Raw genomic sequence first — 7058 nt, 5'->3', positions numbered from 1 at the left:
CCTGAGAATAATAGATTGGAATGTTACAACAATGGATCAGAACCTGGGAAGAATAGATTGGAATGTTACAACAATGAGCAGGAGCTTCACCACGGCGCTAAACTTACTTTCTGCAGAAGATCATTGGATAACATTAAATTTGCGCATTTTATTTGCGCTTTTGGTTATTCAAGGAGTTTACTATCCCATCCTCGCTATTCTCGGTGTCCCTGGTAAGTCTTTACATTCAGAAATTAACTTGTGCAGCATGTTTAACTTCATTACAGTGCATGTCGTCTCAATTCTGGTAAGACCAGTGTCATTTTTTGAAGTTCTGACCACAAACTCCATTCCTGATCCACGGACCCCATACATCGTATCTGCTCATTTCTGTGGGTCATGGCTGTACTTGAGGGCTCAGTTGGCCCTCCAGTCTCTGCATTGTCAAGGGGGTTGTCAGGCGTAGCACCCGGCGGGGAGAATTAAAATTGAGTCACACACAAACTGCCAGCCAACATTCCCAATTCGGGCCCACAGGTGAGCAGTTCTGCGCCACAATTTAGTCTCCTCAGTTTCTTCCTTTGACTGACATTTGCCAACAGCCCCCAGCAGACCAGAACGCACGGCCCATTCACTTTCCACTTTCCATGTCCCTACCTCCACGGCACCCACTGCCCCGGCGCTGCCTCATCCCTGCTGGAGCCCAGCATCCATGGCACGCTGGAGTTCGGGTACGAGGTGGGGGTCAGTTGGGGAATGAACAACCGCAGCTCCTCCAGTCTGTCCATGTATCAAACATCACTGGATCCACTCTGGTAAATAACGCCTATACTCCCTCCCAAACCTTTGTATCTTTCTGAAAGTGTGGCGCCCGATGTTTGAAACAACATACAGGACGGGACCAAAATACTGCTTTACGTAGCTTTATTATACCACCGTGCATTGTGTTCCCTCTGCCTCTATTAACACTGTGGATGATGCCATAAGCTCTATTCAGAGCGTTCTTAGCCTGTCCTGCCCCCGGCAGAGATTTGTGCACAAACAGCCCAGGTCTCTCTGTCCTTGCACTGCCTCTGATTTGGACAGTGGAGTTTGTATTCGTTACCTTATACTGGATTGTATCCTCTCCAATATTCTCCCCATCCCAACCTCTCTTACTTCCTTTTAAAACTTTTTGTAAATTGTAATTCTGTTTTCCAGCTCTGGTTTAATGGGTTCAATAGCTTCTTCTTCAGTTCGGTGTAGTATTTGGTCCGATGTTGCTCCTGTCAAAAGCCTAGAAATGTTTGGTTATACTAAAGGTGCTATATTATTGTAAGCTGTCTTTGTTGTTGTTTTTTAAATGCTCCACATGTCAGGCAGAAACTGCAGCGAGGAAGCAAATGTGATGTTTCAGGCCGGTGAGCCTTGATAATGGAGGGGTTTAGGACCTGTCAGAAACAGCCCTGCCGAAGCCCCGGGTTTGAGATCCACTCACAAAACTGTTGGCAACAGGAGAACCCAGTCAGTTATCCAGGCAAACCAGCGTTTGTGTTATCAGCCCCTGGGCGAATAAAGGAGAAGGGCAGCGGAAGGAGGATTACACAGCTGGAAGAAAATAACCTGTCCAATCCAAAACTCATAGTTTAGCGTTCAGCATTGTGACAACTCAATTTCACCAGGGATAGTAGGAAGGGGGGAAGGTTGCTTAGATTTGGTTGAGGGTAGGGGGTCAACAGATTTTAAGCCATGCAGGGAAATTAAAACAGAATTTGGAATAGATTTTAATTCAAATATTTCAGTAACAACCTTTTATCGCTTTAATCTCTCTAGCCTTCCAGATCATCACTGGCTTTTCCTTTATTCATTCCGGCACAATCATATTCACACAGCTCAGGAAAGAAGAGCACAATTCAACATTTCAAGACTTGCCTAATCAAACTGGTCACTTTTGTCCCAAGCTAATTTCTATGCTTATCTTTCTTCCACACAGTTAATTTATTGTCAATTGTCATCCTGTCTCGGGGAAACTGCGGTCTATCTAAATGTGTCTCTCGCTACCTGGTGGCCATGTCAGCGGCAGATCTACTGGTCGTTATCCTCGACCTGATATTGAGACACATTCCAATCCTTTTTGCAGAACAGATTCGTTTCTTGTATTCTATCCCTGTGTGTAATACCCATGCTGTCTTCCTATATGCCGCCACTGACTGTTCCGTCTGGTTCACTGTCACTTTCACCTTTGATCGATTTGTGGCTATTTGTCACCAGAATATGAAAGTTAAATATTGTACCGAGAAAACAGCGACTGTTGTTCTGGGAACAGTGACTGTGCTGAGCTGTTTAAAGAACATCATCTGGTATTTTACCCTCACAGGTCTGTATTTTCTGAGGAACGGGCCCTGGTTTTGTTATATACCTTTTGCTGTTCAGCTCTCTACGGTCTGGATGACTATAGAATTTCTCCATTACATTCTTACCCCCTGTGCCCCATTTTTCTTGATTCTGCTGCTCAAGGTTCTCACCGTCAGACATATTTTAGTCAGCAGCAGAACCCGCAGGAGACTCCGGGCTCACAGCAGTGGGGAGAGTCCCAGAGACCCAGAGATGGAGAGTCGGAGGAAATCCATAATTTTACTAGTCATTATCTCAGCCAATTTCATCCTGTTCTGGGCATTGTTAATATTGTTTTCTATATGGAGCCGGATATCATTCTTGGGGAATGTGCAAGTTGACCTAGATTTTATTGTGATGGAATTGGGCTTCATGCTGCAGCTCCTGAGTTGCTGCACAAACACTGGGATTTACGCCGTGACCCAGACTAAGTTCAGGGAGCAGTTGAAGAATGTGCTGAAATATCCCTTTACTCCAATTCTTCAATCCATTGAATGACCTGAACACTGACTGACTGAGAATGTCCATTAAGTTTCCATTTAATTTTGTATTTCCATTGGTGACCGGTCTGTTACTGTGCCGACAGCAGGCAAAGAGCAGGGTGGTGCTGTTATCTTTATGGTGACAGTGCAAATGGACAGAGTCTGTTCCACATGATGTTGTTTGCCAGCCCTGCACAGAGGCCCATACTGACTGGAGCACAGAGAAATAAAGGGTCGTGTCATCATTGAGCCTGCCCACTCCTGGTTGTCATAGCAACCAGGGCATCAACAAAAGCAGCAACAACAAGTAGGGGTGGTGTCTATCACTGGCCGGGGGAGAGCTAAGTCAGGTAATTGTGTTTGGCGGGTATTCCGGGCACACCAGGGCAGGAGGGTAATATAGCAGCAACAGTGGGGGAGGCGCCCATAACTGTTACACCGAGTAAGTGGCGTCATACAACAGGTGCAGCGTCGGAGGGTGTATGGTATTCCAGGAAATCGAATGAGGAAAGGTAATATACCGGGTACACAAGCTGTGGGGGTACGGCGATGTGATAATCCAGGTATACCGCGGGAGGAAGGATATCATACCTTGTGCTCTAGATGTGGCGGTGTAGCGATGTGATATATCAAGTATAGCGTGCGAGGAAACGTGGTATAACGGGCTTTTATACCAATACCGACCCTCTAACTGTGCAGCAATACCTCAGTACTGACCCATGACAGCACATCACTGATCAGTACTGTGATTCTCCAACAATGTATCGCTCCCTCAGTACTCATCCGTCCACAGTGCCGGCATTCACTCAATGATGCCTCTCTTACAGTGCACTTCTCCCTCAGTACTGACCCTCTCATAATGCAGCACTGTGACAGCACTGAGCCTATATCAGTGAAGCAGTCCCTCAGTTCTGACCCTCTATCTGTGCAGCACTGTTGCAGTTATCACCCTCTGACAATGCGGCGCTTCTTCCGTGCTGAACCTCTGACAGTGCCGCACTCACTCCGCACTGACATTGCAATAGTGCGGCCATCCGTCAGTGCTGATCCTCCGATAGTGCAGCACTCCATTAGTACTGACCGTCTGACAGTGCAGCATTGGCTGAGTATTGAACCTTCAACAGTGCAGGTCTCCCTCACAATGACCCTCTGACAGTGAAGCACTCCCTAAACACTGACCCTCGAGCAGTGCAGCACTACTTCGCTACTGACCATCTGATAGTGCAGCCCTTTGTGCTCCCCCAATAACACTGTGGAGCTTTCTCAGTATTGACCCTCTGGCAGTTCAGCACTCTCTCATTACAACCCACGCAAAAATGCAACACTACCTCAGTACTAACTCGATGACAATGCAGCACTCCATCAGTAGTCGCCTTTTAACAGTGCAGCACTCGCTCTGTTCTAACCTTCCAGCAGTACAACAATCCCTCAGCATTTACCAACTGATAGTACAGCACTCCCTTAATACTGACTCTCCAGCAATACAGCTATCCCTCAGTACTGACCATCTGATCGTGCAGCACTTCCTCAGTGCTCCCTCAGCGGACACTTCATAGCTCCTTCAGTACTCACCCTCTGCCAGTTCAGCACGCTCTCGGTACTGGACATCCAACAGTGCAGCACTCCTTCAGCTCTGAACCTCTGACAGTGTGGCGCACCCTCAGCACTGACCCACCGATAGTACAGCACTCCCCTGTGCCGACCCTCTGACAGTGCAGCACTCTCTCAACACTCACCCTTTGACAGCACAGCTTTCCATCAGTACGGCCTCTCCCATAGAGCAGAGCTCCATCAGTACTGACCGTCTCGCAGTGCAGCTCTCCGAAAATGTTGACGCCACAACACTGCAGAATCCCCTTTTTACTGACCCGCCTTTATATCAGCTCTCACTGTCTATGACCTCCTAATCAGTGCATCAATGTCTAAATACTGACACTCCCACAGTGCAGCACTACCTCAATACTGAACCACAAACAGTGCAACACCAGCTGATTACACACCCTCCCGACAGTGCAACACTTCCTCAGTAAACACTCTCCGACACGCTGGCCCTCCCTCAGCACTGAAGCTCCGACAGGGCAGAATTCCACCTGTCCTAACCCACCGACTGTGCATCACTCTCTAATTCTCCACCTTTCAAGAGTGCATTATTCTCCCACCACTGACCCTCCAGCCTGTGGTGGAAGATAGAAATAGTGAGGTTGAATATCATTAGGACATTTTACTTTAGAGTTGAATCAGTGGTCACTCTTTGTTAAGGCGTACAAAACGGTTAAAGTCTTCACACAGGATACTTTGCACGTACAGTCATTTCAGAGGACCATTGGAACATTCCCTGATGATGTGAGAATTCACTGACATTTCAGAAGCCTTTTCGGAATCCAGTACCAGATATGGGCAATCTCCAGGAGAAAAAAAATCAGGAAATGTAAATTCTGTCCATGTGATAAAGTTTCACCCTTTAGCAAAGGCATGTTAAAACGATAGTACCATTCATTAATTATAAGTTAATGTGCAATTTGGAGTCATTGAAGTTTCAAGAATGAATCCTTTTAACCTGGTGCAGTGTATCACTAAGCTCTAGTGGACTATATTCAATAAGAAATCAACATTATCAGAAACCATTATGAAGGGCCGATGCGGCGGGGATATAGCCTTTCAATGACCGAATTGGAAAAAAAAAATATATATATATTGTAGGAGCATTCTGTAAAAATTTAATAATCTAGTTCACACAAATACAGATGATGAGAATACTAAAACAAGGTATACTGGTTGTAAGAGTTGTTATTAGAACATATTAGAAAAAAAATATTTACCATTTAAACACTCAGAGTGACCATATAATGACACAGTCCTCAATAATTACACCATTATCAAAAACACTGAATAATAGAACCTTAAGAGGATGATTAAAGAGAAAGCAGCTTAGACAAAGAAGCAACACCACAGTTGCCAAGGGCAACGTAATTCAATCAGAATTGACAGATAGAAAGGAAATCATACCGCTGAAAAAGCCAGCAGTATTAAAATCCTCATTTTACCGCTTCTCACTAGAGCTGTCCGCATGGCTAGACATTTCGAACTTCATTGCGCTGACCATAATCGGCTCACTCTTCTTGGCACTGAAAGTAATAATTTGCTTTAAAGCTTGATGCAACATTATAAGATATTTCTGACTGTACATTGTATAGTTTTATGTTATGGATTCTATATTAAAACTAAGATTATGCTTTCCATCTGTGTGTATCTTTAACGTTTCATGTACTTAACTATTTAAGGTAACTTGCATGTTCTGGCTCTTGAATAAATATTTGAATAATGTAGGAAACATAATGTCTCACTCAGTATTCTGTATGCGACTTCACAGAGCTCAACAGTGCACCTTCCTAATGAGGGAATTAACTTTTATAACGAGAGCCACGGACCATTATAATATCTGTGTATTTGTTACATAGCTGAGCATTATATTGTTTTCAAAGGACAACCTTACTGAAGGGTACGATCGCTGCTGGAATCTTTCACTCAGTGTGTGGTGGATCATTTCTTCAGTCCCCAAGCAAGAGTATGTGAGAGGTGTACATTTTAAATTCAGGTGAAAGTAATTATCAGGGAAGAGGTCGTTATCTGGGACAGCCCCTTATGGATCAAGGTAATAATCCACATCAGACCCTGCGGCATTGCAGCACTCCCTCCGCAATGACCATTTGACAGTGCACTGCCCCCTCAGTACAGAGTCTCTGACAGTGCGTCACTCCCTCAGTACTGACACTCCGATTGTGCAGCACTTCCTCATTACTGAACGTCTGACATTCCCCCGCTCCCTTCAATTAGCACTGAGCCCCACCTCCACCGCTCTTATACAATAAGGTAGTCGTGAATTCAGTGGACCGACATGTTCTCACTGTTAAAGGTTTGGACACCTGAAATAATAAGAGAATCACAGAATCGCCGCATTGCGACTGAGCAGAAAGAGGCCATGCGGCCCATCGTGTCTCTACCTGCCGCCCGAATGTGCATCATGGCTCAGTGCCGTCCTCCTGACTTTTCCCTGTAACTCTGCACATTGTGTCCATATGAATAATCATGTAATGGCCTCTTGAATGCCTCGATTGAACCTGCACCCAACACACTTCCAGTTAGTCCACTGCAGTCCAGAACCATTTGCTATGTGAATCAATCTTTCCATCCCCTCAAGCCAGATTTAACAGGCCGGATTGGAAA

Source organism: Cetorhinus maximus, unplaced genomic scaffold (assembly GCF_964194155.1).
Source record: "Cetorhinus maximus unplaced genomic scaffold, sCetMax3.hap1.1 HAP1_SCAFFOLD_577, whole genome shotgun sequence".
Lineage (NCBI taxonomy): Eukaryota > Metazoa > Chordata > Chondrichthyes > Lamniformes > Cetorhinidae > Cetorhinus > Cetorhinus maximus.
Note: the sequence above shows the minus strand (reverse complement) of the source record.